Source organism: Sminthopsis crassicaudata, chromosome 1 (assembly GCF_048593235.1).
Source record: "Sminthopsis crassicaudata isolate SCR6 chromosome 1, ASM4859323v1, whole genome shotgun sequence".
Taxonomy (NCBI): Eukaryota; Metazoa; Chordata; class Mammalia; order Dasyuromorphia; family Dasyuridae; genus Sminthopsis; species Sminthopsis crassicaudata.
This window is the reverse complement of record NC_133617.1, coordinates 437,960,567-437,975,211: the sequence shown is the minus strand read 5'-3', so window position 1 is coordinate 437,975,211 and position 14,645 is coordinate 437,960,567. Positions and strand designations below refer to the sequence as shown.

At 34.2% G+C, this 14,645-nt stretch overlaps 1 protein-coding gene across 4 annotated transcripts in view; it reads right to left on the bottom strand.

Moving 5' to 3' along the window:
* LPAR1 (lysophosphatidic acid receptor 1) overlaps positions 1–14,645 on the bottom strand; it is a 140,368-nt gene that overhangs the window by 103,476 nt on the left and 22,247 nt on the right. For 2 of the 4 annotated variants that reach the window (XM_074280629.1, XM_074280630.1), the window contains one exon: positions 5,060–5,122. The exons of the other annotated variants lie outside the window; for them this stretch is intronic. The gene's annotated coding sequence lies outside the window, so the exon portion shown is untranslated. The remainder of the gene's footprint in view (positions 1–5,059; positions 5,123–14,645) is intronic. 4 annotated transcript variants of the gene reach the window in all.

Sequence of the window (14,645 nt, the reverse complement as noted above, 5' to 3'; positions counted from 1 at the left end):
ATACTTTCTCTTAATTCTTCTCCATTCACATTCTTCAGTAAATCAGAGAAGAATGGTATTCTCAGTTTCCAGAATCTCAATTTTCTCTCAACTTTAACCATTCACTGCAATAGAACACAAATTAGTTAGCACTTCCAGCCTGGAGAGATGTTGTTATTATCCTCATTTTACAGGAAACTGAGGCAGTCAGAGATTAAGTGGCTAGTTCATTGTCCCCCAACTATTAAGTATCTAGGGCTGCATTTGAAATGACTCCAGAGCTCTATGCATACTAAATTCATAGGCATATTCAATGCCTAGTCCACCAAGAAGACCCTAAATTCTGAAATCCTCCCCTCTATTCAGTCTCTCATTTTCACCTCCATCATTGCTTTTCATCCTCCCTAAATCCTTATCCTGATTTCCAATCCATAAAACTCTACCAGTTCTCTCAGTTTGTCATCTCTGTTTTGGCATCCCTCCTCCTTTATAGCCTTGACTCAATAGTTAGCTATTTCCTTATGAACTCATCATCTACCCTTAAATCCTTTGCCCCTTTGTCCCTTCCACTGTTCGTGCCCTGCTTATCTCCAGCCCGTGGGTCACTCCCACAATCTGCGTTCTTCACTTCTATTCCCAAGCCACCAGACATTAAACATGTTGTCACAAAACTGTACTGGCTGAGTCCACTAGAAATTTGTAACCTCAACCAGGTTCACAGTACTTCATACTTTGATTCATTTCTCCCCATCACACTGCCTGGAGTAGCTGATCCATAATTTCTTTTATCCTCAGGTATAACTCTACTCTTCATCCTCTTTCCCTAACAGATCTAGCAGAGCACTCCCTACTTCAATGAAAAATCTGAAACCATCTGATGTATATTCTTTTCATATATCTTATCCCCATCTTATGTCCTCACCATTCAAAGGATGAAGTAGTCCTCTTCAGTCCCGAAGCCAACCCTTCCAATTGTGCCCTTATACTCATCCTCTAAGAAGTTGCTAACCATTCTTCTCTGTCTCTCCCCTTCAATATTTTCTCTATTGGTTTCTTTCCTAGTATCTATGATTATACTTAAGTCTCCACTATCTACAGAAAAATCTTTCCTTGACTATGCCCTCAGGTTATCATCTTATGTCTCACCAAACTTTCTCAGCTAAACTCCTAGCAAGGATTGTCTACATTTATTTACCCTTTGACATGCCCCAGTACCCATTCACTACTTCAGTTCCTTGCAATCAGGTTTTTCACCCATCACTACTTGAAACTGTTTTCTGAAAGGCTGCCAGTGATTTGCCTTTTCTCAGTCATCATGTTTTGATCTTTCTGCATCATTTAACATAGTTGACCATTCTTTCTTCCTGTCCTGTCTATACTTTCTTTCTTTTTTAAATTTGTAAGCAACAGTATTTTCTGTATGATTCAATCTCACTCACTGATTCATCCTCCTCTTGCTCCCTTAGTGTCTATATTTCCTTTCTCTATCCTTAACACCTTTTTCTTTCTATGCATTATTGTCACTTATCAAATCTCATGATTTTAATAATTATTCCATATATATATATATAATATATATATATATATGTATATATATATATATATATATATATATATATATATATATATATATATATATATATATGTAATGTTCCACTCTCTCCCCTGAGCTCTAATCTCTTATTTCTAACTGCTTGCTATAAACAAGTGTCAGCACTGGGATATTCCAACTACACCCCAAAAAGCAACCTAAAACTAAACTTGTCATCCCCACCTCACCAAAAAACTGTCTTTGTTCCCAACTTCTCTATTTCTATTGATGGCAATACCATTACTACCCAAGTTCAAAATATCAGACTCAACTTTGATTCTTTCTTCTTACATGTTCCCTATACTTCCAATCATTTGCCAAGTCCTATTGGCTCTACTTTTCCAAAATCTCTCATGCATGGTATCCCACAAATCTAAATGCAGTTTTAAGTGTTAAGAGCTTGCTAGATATTAAATAATAATTTATCAAGAAAAATAGCCCAACTACTAGCAGAATAGACCAATTAAGTGGATCAAGGTATATAAGAAGGAGAATTATATCATGGATTTCCAAATATTCAAGTTAGAAAATCAGGAAAAAAAAAAAAAGTATGAGATTCAATATATTACTAGCTATTCAATTTTAAATTGATAATAAGACTATTGAGATATCATGTGTATGTCCACTCATATATTCATCATCCTACTTCAGGCCTTCATGAATTCTTGCCCAGGCTTCTTCATTGGTTTCCCTGTTTCTAACAGCTCCCTTAATTAATCCATTCTTTACACATCAAAATAATTTCCCTGATGAAAGTGTCAATGACTGTATGCCATTACTCTGCTCACAAACCTTAAGCCTTTTTTAACTGATAAAATACTATTTGATAAAATGCAAACTCTTTAGTTTGGAATATAAGGGCTTTCACAATGATTCCATTCTAATTTTCTGAAACCTTATTTTTACTTGGCTCCCTTTCATGGTGCACAATGTGCTAGCTTTAATTTTGTCTTGTTCTTTTTCTTCCTCTACATATTTTTGTATCCTGTGTCTAAAATGCTCTCCCTCCTTATCTTTCACTTGCACAAATCAATCTCTTCCTTCAAGGCCAACTCAGGTACTACTTTCTCAAAGTCTTCCCTGATTTATTCTGCTAAATTTGATTTATTTCACCTTCAATTTTCCTAAGGTCCTTTGTCTGATCTTTCTTTGGCTCCCATCATGTTGTCTCTTGGATCATACTGGTATATATTCATTTCATACCCCAGTTCTTTTTAGGTTGTATATTCTTTCATGAAGAAACCATGTGGTTTTTCACTTTTGTATCTCTTAACTCTCAGCACAATGCCTTATGTATATAGCATATGGTTAGCCAATGCTAAAGTTAAATTTAATTTTCTTTCTTGTTGGTCTGATGAAGAAACTGGGAATGTACATAATACCTGCCTTCACTTATTTGAAGAGTTGTTACATGAAGCAAAGGTTAAGTTTTTGTGTTGTTGTGCTTCAACCTGGTCTGATTCTCAGTGATTCCATTTGGGTTTTTTTGGAGTGGCCTGCCATTTTCTTCTCTAGCTCATTTTACAGATGAGAAAACAGGCAAACAGGATTAGGCACTTGTCCAGGGTCACATAGTATCTGGAACCAAATTTGAACTCAAGAAGATGAATCTTTTTGACTCCACACTTAATGCTCTATCCACTACACCATCTAACTACCTTAATTCTTTATTTTGCTTGAGCCCAAAAAATAGAATTAAGAACCTGATAGAATTAAAAACTTGCTTACAACTAGAGGATCATAAAAAAGTGGAATTTAGGAGGTGGTACTTCTTCACCATAAGTCTTCAAGCAGAAGATTAGAAGATTAGAGATTTTTGCGAAAGTATGGATTGTATTAGAGGACCTTGAAGGTGTCTTGCAACTCTGAGGTTCTATGATTCTAAGAAAATGGAATGTCACATTGCCTTTTTAATCACTGGTAGTAACTGAAGGACCTCATTATTACAATTTCATATATTACATTACCCTATAGTATCGTCTCTGCAGATGGTAAGTACCTTTGAAAGAAAATTCAATGTTTAGAAATATAAAGAAAATGTAATGTTTAGAAATGAAAAGAAAAACAAAGGCAAGAATTATTAGTGCCTGAACCACATCTTGAGTCCCAGAGAACATATAAACGAGAAAGCAGGCTTAACATGAGCTTAAAAAATTACAATGGAATCCAAGATAGAAACAATAATAGTGAACATGACAAACAAAGGAATTTAAAATTTCCCTAGGGGAAAAAAATTTGGAAATCAAATGCCTTAGCTGAGTTGAGCCTGTAGTTCTACAATACTCTTCTTTCCTCTTTTCTCTCATCCACTTTTTTCACCAATGTTGAATTAGAACACAGGTTTTAAAAAAAGAAAAAAAATAACTTATGCAATACCACACAAGTCATAGTTATTTTAAAATGCAGTCTCTGTAAAATGTCCCATCTTCCCTAAAAATATCCCTAAGATCATACCCAACTTCAACATGTATCCAAGAAGACTTCATCTCATATGTTCCTTATATCATTTCTCCCTTTTCCAGACATTAGGATCAACTTTTCCATGTGCTTTTTTGAAATTTCCCATTAGCCATTTTCTCCCCTTTGTAAGTTTTCTATAAAGAATTCTTTCATTCTTTCCATATAGCATTCAGCTGATAGCTTCAGGGGATAGAACTCAATGAACCAAGTAATTCTATGACAAGAATAGGAAACAAAAAATCCCAATAATACTCTTTTTGAATATTCCTATTTTTTTCTAGACCTGTGGATTTCATGAATGTAAGGAACTCTCTTATATGAGGAACTTTTGTCAAAGTTACATGCATAACTTTTTCACAATTTATCACTTTAACAAGCTGACTAGAGCACTTAGGGCTTATGTAATTTGCCCTCAATAAATATGATTTATAAAAGGAAGAGTTACAGCAACAAACAGTGTCTCCATCTCAGAAGTGGAGAGTAAGCCAGCAGAGAAGGGGAAAAAAAAGAAAAACTCAGCTCCAACAACATTAAATTGTCCTTTGTATGAACTTAAGAAACCAATGGACTTTCCAGTTTGCAGTCTAATTTTTCTATTGGCTTAGAATTGTATTTCCATATTTCTTTTATTTCTGCTTCAATGATTAAGTGATTTTCTAATATTTATGGGAATTACAGTACTCAAAAGAAATTGAGGAGGCAGCAGTATGTTCTTCCCATCTATCTCCCTATCAACCACTTCCTCATTTATGAAGAGGAAATGAGTTCTGGGCCTGTGATTTTATTGGTACAGAGAACTTCAGGCTAAGGAAACTCCCTGGACTAATAGAGGTTGTCTGAGACTATAAATTGCAGAGTTGCCTGGAGCACTAAAACATTAATTTGCCAAGGGCATACAGTTCCTATGTGTCAAAAGTGGGACCCAGGTATTCTGGATTCTGAGAATAGCTTCCTCCCACTTCGATGTACTGCCTCTTTTGTGATTTCTTATTCTTAGTCTCAAAAAAATAAATAAAACTGACAGCCTACCTGAAGAAGCTCCCATTTCTTTGTCTCTGGCCAAGTGATATATGAAGCTAGTATATTTGGATCCTTTAAAAAAAAAAAAAAAAAAAAAAAAAAAGCTGGTATTTATCTTTAACAATTTGCATGAGCTCCTTTGGACAAAATGCACACAAATATATGATACTTTTATGTGTGAAATTATCTCATTCAATATAGTAAGTGGAAGTAAAACCATAATTAGTCATGCCAATTGTCTGAAATTTTTGTCTTCTGAGTGGAGATTCATGACCAGGATTTGTTTGTTGCAGGGAATAATAATCTAAAACAGAGAGCTCTGGAAAAGGTGGAAGAATTTAAGCTTTTAGAACATTAAAGAGGCTGTCAGGTGACAGAGCAAATAGAGTTCAGGCCTTGGAGTCTAGATGACCTACATTCAAATCTAATCTTAGACATTTACTAGATGTGTGACCACCAGCAAGTCACTTAACCCTGTTTGCCTCAGTTTCCTCATCTGCAAAATGAGCTGGAGAAGGAAATGGCAAAGCACTTTAGTATCATTGCCAAGAAAATCCTAAATAGGATCACAAAGTGAAGGATACAACTAACTGAATAAATGGCAACATCAAATGTAAAATCTAATCATAGAAGAGCTGGGCAAAAGAGCTCAACAATAAAATATAAGACAAAGTCTATCATTTCAAAATCATGATAGTAAACTATTTAGTAAACAATAAATGCTTCATCTATGTAACTCTCTCATAACATCAAAGGATATGAAACTTGACAAAATTTATTTAAGACTTTACTTAGGTGAGAAAAATTTGATAAACAAGTAAATCAGACTTATTATAAAACTTTTTAAAAATTTTTGAGCATTTAAAAAGCATCTTCTAGTAGGTAAAATAAAACATTTGTCAAAGAGGATTTTCATAAATCAGAGTTAACAGAATTAGGAGTGCCTGTAATTAAATCTAGTTTAAACTTTAAGAGAAAGAGGCTTAAAGATACTGTTACAATTTTTTCCTACTCCTGACATGGACATTTTGTCTTTGGAGGAGACAGGAAAAGGTGTCTCAGACAAAGTCACAAGAATTAGAAGGCACATTGCCAAAAATCAAATAGGTCTCACTGAAAGAAGAAGTCTGGTCCAAAATAAAAAAAGAACATGAAGCATCATGCTTTAAAGGGAAAAAAAAGCTGCTGAATTACAAATACAAATAAGACTAAGACATCCTTCAATATGTAATATGGCAAAAATCACTTCTCCTTGCATTAAATATGAAAATATGACAAAGCAGTATATTATTTAATGATTAAATGTTAGATTGTGGAATTTCCTCTCCCTACCAATGAGACTAATCTCTTCCAGATGTTGTTTGCCACAATTCACTATTCAAAAATATGAAAGTTTCATTTATTCTCAAAGCTCAGTAGCAAAATAAAGGGGGAAAAAAACCTAGCTTCATAGACTCATTTTAAATAGAAGGGTTATTTGGCATCAACCCCCTAATTTTACAGAAAAGAGAATGAAGATCCCGACAAGTTAAAGGGTTTTTCTTCAAGTCACACAGTGACTAGAATCTAGGTTCTTGATGACAAACCAGAGCTCTTCCCACAATAATACAACTAAAGGTTACTCTATTTAATCTAGATAAAAGATTAAAAACAGCTTGCAAAATCAATCTCCTGATGTCCATAAAACCTTTCAAAAATATACTCTTTTAAAAATGTATTTCTTTGGGGAAACTAGATGTTACCAGAGCTAGAGCACCAGCCCTGATCACAGGAGGACCTGAGTTCCAATGCAGACTCAGATACTTAACACTTACCAGTTATGTGACTGAGCAAGTCACTTAACCCCAGTTACCTCAATTACCTCTTCCCTGTATTCTCAAATTTATGTACCCAACTATACCCAATGTATCCAACTGACCCAAATAAGAAACAGAACATTTCCTTCTCCTTATTGTCTTAAGAATATAAAGTTTCTATTCTAAGTATTTACTGTTCAAAGAAGTCTTCCTGAAAACAGTAAGAATAACTTTGACCCAATTATCTTGGTTATTTGCCAAAGTAATTGACAGTATAAAAAAGCCCCCCCACCATGCACCCCAATATTTATAAAAGCATTTTTTGTAGCAATGACTGGAAACAAAGTAATTACCCATTGATCAGGGAATAATCAAACAATTGTGAGACACAAACATAACTAAACTTTGCAGTGCTATAAAAAATTATGAGTAGTGGGGGGTGGGAGAGGCAAAGGGTTTATTATGAACTGAGTATGAAGGGAGCCAGGAAACAATCTAACCCATGACTATAACAATGTAAATGGGGGAAAAAAAGAAAAAAAAAAAAAACAAACACAAGAAAACTTAATGCTACATCATGATAATGACCAACCTTGGCTCCAAAAGAGAAGAGGTATAGGGATAAAAGAACATAACACTGCATATATGTCAAGCCTGTTCATGATGTTGGTTAGTTTTTTCCAGTTTTTTTCTTTATTCTTTGTTATAAAGGATGAGAAAGGATAAAGGATGTTATAAAGGAGGAGAGAAAGGATGATTTTAAAAATCTAGGTGAAAAAAAAAATAATAAATCAGTGATAATTTATTTTTTTAAAATCACAAGATTGGGGAGGGCCTGAAAGGAAAAAAAATAACTCCAAAATTGTTTTGTTTGGCTAGTTAATAACTGGCTTTTATTGGCCAATTTGAGCAAACATATGAAGAGAGGTCCAAAACACCCATTTAGCCACAGAAAATCCCACTCCCAGAAAACCCACAGACATTCTATTTTCTCCACCAGCTTCAAGATCCATAGGCTTTTAAACTTTTTGCCTCAGTCACCTGTATAATGTTCCTATCAATAAAATACTTTTCAAGTTCCATTATCCTGCTTTGTCCATTTGGAAACTGAAAATTCAGTCAAATTCAGTAACATGTCAAAGTTTCAGCAGTTTGTTTGATCTGTGGCATTATAATTCCTGCCTCCCAGTAGATGAGAGATACTAAATTTTAAGGTGAGTGACCTGTAGCAAATCTGACTTATGACAGTCAGCCATGCTTTGTTAATGTAAATTGATAATAGGCTAGAAGTTAAGGAAGGGGGGGAGGGAAATTGCTAACAAAAATTAAGAGTCATAATTTGACCCAGATTAAGAGTACAACAGACAGCGAAAAGAGGATATTAATCAGTGTGAATTAAGTTAAAAGGAAGTTTATTAATGAGAGGAGCCATTTAGAGGATTTTTTTTTTTCCTAAGGAAAGAAAAAGAGCCCAACAAAGGGAAATTTGCTAAAGAAGTCCTAGACAGAATTCATAAGAGGAAAGAACTACTACATAGGGATTATGATTCATACAATCAGTCACTTAATAAGCTCAGTGCTAGCCACTGGAGATACTAAGACAAAATTCCTCAAGGAGCTCCATGTCAAAGAGGAGGGGTAGGGCAGAGAACACCCCAAATAATTTCAAGTATAGAGTACTAACACTTGGGAGGAAACAAGGAAGGTTGGTTGGAAAGAGTGGCAGACCAATCAGTCAATTTCTATTTGAATTCAAGACATTTTGTCTGAGAGAGAAAAAAAACCTTTTAATATTAACTGAGTAAGGAAACTTAGTTTCTCTGAGTCTCAGTTTCCTCATCTATAAAATAAAAGAATTGGATTCATTTACCTTTAGAGTTCCCAAGTTTCCTCACCTAAGTCAATGTTCTATCTAGTATAGTACACTTTCTCTTATTCTAAGCTTTTTTTAATAATGTTTTTATTTTTAAATAAATTATTAAAATTTTATTTTAATAATTTTAAAATAATTATTAAAATAGTAACACCTATTATTCCCTTTATGTTCCAGGAAAATTGACTATAAAGCAAATTGTGATAGCATGAGTCCTAGTTGGCCATTGATCTGTATTATAATATCAGAAATGTGTACTCAAAAGAAAAAAATTCACAATAGAAAATATGGGGGGGTAGGAGGAAATGAAGTCATTACAAAAAAAATGTAATATATTTATTTCATGGAAATTAAAAGAAAACTAACTAAATTCTGTATATTTGCTCCCATTAATAGGAAGTTTATTATTCTTACAAATTCAGAAACAAACCAGAAGTTAAGGAAGACTGACTTGCTGAATAATTATTTTAAGTATCCACATAAATGAGTCTTATGTCATTTCTATGATGCAACTAATAAAAATAAGTTTAAAAAAATCCAAAAGGAAGGAAAACTAGAGGAAAATATGGTTCACTTTGTTTTAAAATACATCTTAAAAGATGAATTTAAATAGCTTCAATTTGGGATGATGGGTACTTTTGAAAGTACTCACAAATGCTGCCTGAACTTTAGCTTTGCAATTTTCTCGGCTCTCCAAAATACTATCTTTTAAAAAATGTTGAAAATGAGAAATACAAGTCAAAATTACAATGATGTTTCATCTTATATGAAGCAAATTGGCAAAATTGATAAAAAATAAAGAAGGAGATAGTTTGGAGTAGATATGGAAAGATAAGCACATTCCTACTTTGTCAGTAAAGCTGTAATTTAAAATAATTATCTTGGAAAGTAATTTGGAATTATTTGTAAAAAGTGAATGAAATAGGGGCAGCAAGGTGGTGCAGTGGGTAGAGTATCAGCTTTGAAGTCAGGAGGACTTGAGTTCAAATGTGACCTTAGACACTTAACACTTCCTAGCTGGGTGACCTGGGCAAGTCACTTAACCCCAATTGCCTCGGGGGGGGGGGGGGAGGGGGAAAGAAAGAAAGAAGGTGTAAAAAGATTGGAAAGATAATAGGTGGCTATATTAAGAAGAGTTCTAAGGGGTCTTGCAATCTACAGTCATAACATGATCTTGACTCCAATCAGATCTCTCTTAAGGCAGCAGTAGATAGAGCATGGGGCCAGAAAATCAAATCAAAGACTGAGTACAAATTCACTCTCAGAAACTTACTAGTCACTTAATCTCTTTGTTCCTCAGTTTTCTCATCTGTAAAATGAGGATAATTGTAGCATCTCTATCCACAGGTTGTAATAAATGAGATCATCTAATCTACAAGACAATCTAAATGCTAATTAGCATAGCAATTATTATCTATAACTTTACCCCCAACTAATGTTCTTTATATATGATACAATATTTGAATTAGCATTGGAATAATTCATAGTTATTTTGACATTATAAGGTCTCATTCCAGTATCTTTTTTTTTATTAATTTTATAATTATAACATTTGTTGACAATACATATGCATAGGTAATTTTTTACATTATCCCTTGTACTCCCTTCTGTTCCGATTTTTTTCCCTCTTTCCCTCCACCCCCTCCCCTAGATGGCAGGCATTCCCATACATATTAAATATATTATAGTATATCCTAGGTACAATATATATTTTGTTGTTGTTGCAAAGGAAATCATTTCAGTATCTAAAAAGTTATTTTCTGATCTGCTATTTTGTAACACTCAGAGCTTCAAACCTTAACCCTAAGTTCAGAACAAGCTGTACTAATATGAATGATTTACAGAAGCAGATTTCAAAGTTTATTTCATAAATGAGTACTTGTTCACTATAGAATAACTCACAAAATAATTAAGCAATTGGGATCTCAAAGGAGATAATAGATATTTTGAACTCTGTCTATATCTGTATCTATACATAAATATATATGTATATATACATATATTTCATCTTCTCTGAATCTTCTCAGACCAAAGATTGAAATATACTGCAATATTTTGAATTAAAACATAACAGTACAGTTTATTAACACAGTAAGTTTCTTCCTGCATGGGAAGTTGTTTCATAACAGGAAAGGAGCTATATGACTGACTTCTCTTTCAAGCCTATAAAAATAATAAGTACATTTAAATTTATTCTAAGACTGGTATTCTGGTGAATACTGGGTAGAGATGGAACTATAGAAAGCTGCATTACTGTCTATATCTTAGCACAGTAAATCATATGCTTACTGGTTTATTTCTCCTCATAGCAGATAAGTTTATAACACAGAGAAAGCTGTAGTCCTAAACCAGCTGAGTATACAATAACCTCTACTTAAAAGTCTCTTTTTTTCCCCAGACAAAATACCTTATTGGTAACTGACAGTAACAGTAACTATGAGACCCCAAACAAACCATGGAAGGTCTCTTGGTCTTGTTAGCACCTTTGTAAAAGGGATAAGATGGTTTTTAAGGCTTTTTTCTATCCCTAAAGCTAGGCACCTATAAATGTACAGAAGACTTTGCTGTGTTAGGGAATTCCTCTTTCAGTAACTGGACCACAAACATTCTCTCCTGCATCCTGAGCCATCTCCAATAGTCCTGACCTATATCTGGCCATTGGAGCATTTGGAAAAGGAAAGGAAAGGAAAATGAGGCAGGTGACCTTTCACAGCTCTCTCTCACTTAAATCCAATATACTTGCATGTCATGGCATCACTTCCTTGATGTCATGGTCCTCTTAAAGAATGAAGGACAAACAACAAGAAGAAGCTAAGGGTTTCCTCAGTGGAAATATTGGACATAGTCACTATTTTTGGTTTAGCTAATGAATTTTAAATATAACGCAAGAATTGAACATGTAGAAGATAAGGTTCCATTACATCTTGCTTCTTTCTATCTATCCTCAGATGGCTTAAGTCTCCAATTCTCTCACCATTCTGGCTAACTTTCTTTGGATTTACTCCAGCTTGTAAATTTTATTCCTAAACTATAGTCCTTAAAGTTGAAAATAATAATTCAAATGTATTTTGACTAGAGCAGAGAAATATCACCTTTTATTCTGTATTTTATGCTTCTATTCAGAAAGCCTAAGACTCTACTATCTTTAAAAAACCTAGCAGTTAATACCAGCACTAGCACAGCAAGTAATAATAATTCATAGTTCTCTATTCCAAAATATTCTGTTCACTAGAACAATGTCTCCCAAACTTTGAGTCCATAGATAACAGGGGTTAGGCCAAAAGTCCTCACAAATCATTGTATCAACTATTCCCATTAACCAAGAAGAGAGTGAAGTAGGAGGAGGGGAGAAGGTGGAGTAGAAGAAGGAATGAAGGGAAATCTTTTAGATTATCCAAACACATTTGCATCCATAAACTCCGCAGAATAGGAAGACTGTCCCTTATTTTTTTAAAGGAAAATTAATACAAATTAGTTATTTTAATTCCAGAATTTTGTCCCTATGGTATCTGTCACACACATACACACACACACCCTTACCCCTGCTCCTCCATTTACTTACTCTTGTGGGCTAAAGAGGCAATCATAAATCAGACCATAGAACCCAAGGCCACACTTTCCTAACACTCCTAACCAGGAAAGATTAACCTGGAGATCAGCATCTTGCTTTTTATAAGGGATCAGAAGAGTTCAGAATAAATGAAGCTGACAATGACTTAAGCATAGATATTTTTTTTTTTTCCAGGATGAGGAAACATTCTCACAAAGATTCTTAATTTGGGGCCCATGAACTTTTTTCCCCAAGTATAATTGGTTTTCTTTATAATCACATGTATTTTATTTATACATATAAAAATATTATTCTGGGAAGGAAATAAACTTTAACAAACTGCCAAAGGAGTCCATGACATTCTTAACATAATATGTTAAGAAATCCTGATTTACAGTTTACCTGCTTCAATTCTATTTGAAATTAGTTCTTAAGAAGGTAAGGAGTAGAGAACCCCAAAGACTCTGCTAAAAAGCTACTAGAAATAATTCAAAATTTCAGCAAAGTGGCAGGATACAAAATAAATCCACATAAATCCTCAGCATTTTTATATATCACTAACAAAATGCAACAGCAAGAGATACAAAGAGAAATTCCATTCCAAACAAATGTTGAGAGTATAAAGTATTTGGGAATCCATCTACCAAAGAAAAGTCAGGAATTATATGAGAAAAATTACAAAACACTTGCCACAAAAATAAAATCAGATTTAAATAATTGGAAAGACATTCAGTGCTCTTGGATAGGCCGAGTGAATATAATAAAGATGACAATACTCCCCAAACTAATCTATTTATTTAGTGCTATACCAATCAGACTCCCAAGAAACTATTTCAATGACCTAGAAAAAATAACAACAAAATTCATATGGAAGAATAAAAGATCGAGAATTGCAAGGGAACTAATGAAAAAAAACTCAGAGGAAGGTGGGCTAAGTGTACCTGATCTAAAGCTATATTATATAGCAGCAGTCACCAAAACCATTTGGTATTGGCTAAGAAATAGACTGGTAGATCAGTGGAACAGATTAGATACAAAGGATAAAAAAAGGTACATCTATAGCAATCTAATCTTTGACAAACCCAAAGATACCAACATTTGGGATAAAAATTCATTATTTGGAAAAAAACTGTTGGGAAAACTGGAAATTAGTATGCCAGAAATTAGATATGGATCCACACTTAACACCATATACCAAGATAAGATCAAAATGGGTCCATGATTTAGGCATAAAGAGGGAGATAATAGATAGATTAGAGGAACAGAGGATAGTCTACCTCTCAGACTTGTGGAGGAGGAAGGAATTTATGACCAGAGGAGAACTAGAGATCATTATTGATCACAAAATAGAAGATTTTGATTACATCAAACTAAAAAGTTTCTGTACAAACAATACTAATGCAAACAAGATTAGAAGGGAAGTAGCAAATTGGGAAAATATTTTTAAAAACAAAGGTTCTGACAAAGGTCTCATTTCCAAAATATATAGAGAACTGACCCTAATTTATAAGAAACCGAACCATTCTCCAATTGATAAATGGTCAAAGGATATGAACAGACAATTCTCAGAGGAAGAAATTGAAACTATATCCACTCACATGAAAGAGTGTTCCAAATCACTACTGATCAGAGAAATGCAAATTAAGACCACTCTGAGATACCACTACACACCTGTCAGATTGGCTAAGATGACAGGAACAAATAATGACAAATGTTGGAGGGGATGTGGGGAAACTGGGACACTAATACATTGCTGGTGGAGTTGCGAAGAATCCAGCCATTCTGGAGAGCAATCTGGAATTATGCCCAAAACGTTATCAAACTGTGCATACCCTTTGACCCAGCAGCGCTACTACTGGGCTTATATCCCAAAGAAATACTAAAGAGCGGAAAGAGACATATATGTGCCAAAATGTTTGTGGCAGCTCTTTTTGTTATAGCTAGAAACTGGAAGATAAATGGATGTCCATCAGTTGGAGAATGGTTGGGTAAATTATAGTATATGAAGGTTATGGAATATTATTGCTCTGTAAGAAATGACCAGCAGGAGATATACAGAGAGGCTTGGAGAGACTTACATCAACTGATGCTGAGTGAAATGAGCAGAACCAGAAGATCACTATACACTTCAACAACAATACTGTATGAGGATGTATTCTGATGGAAGTGGAAATCTTCAACATAAAGAAAAGCCAACTCACTTCCAGTTGATCAATGATAGACAGAAATAACTACACCCAGAGAAGAAACACTGGGAAGTGAATGTAAATTGTTAGCACTAATATCTGTCTGCCCAGGTTACATGTACCTTCGGAATCTAATGCTTATTGTGCAACAAGAAAATGATATTCACACACATGTATTGTATCTAGGTTA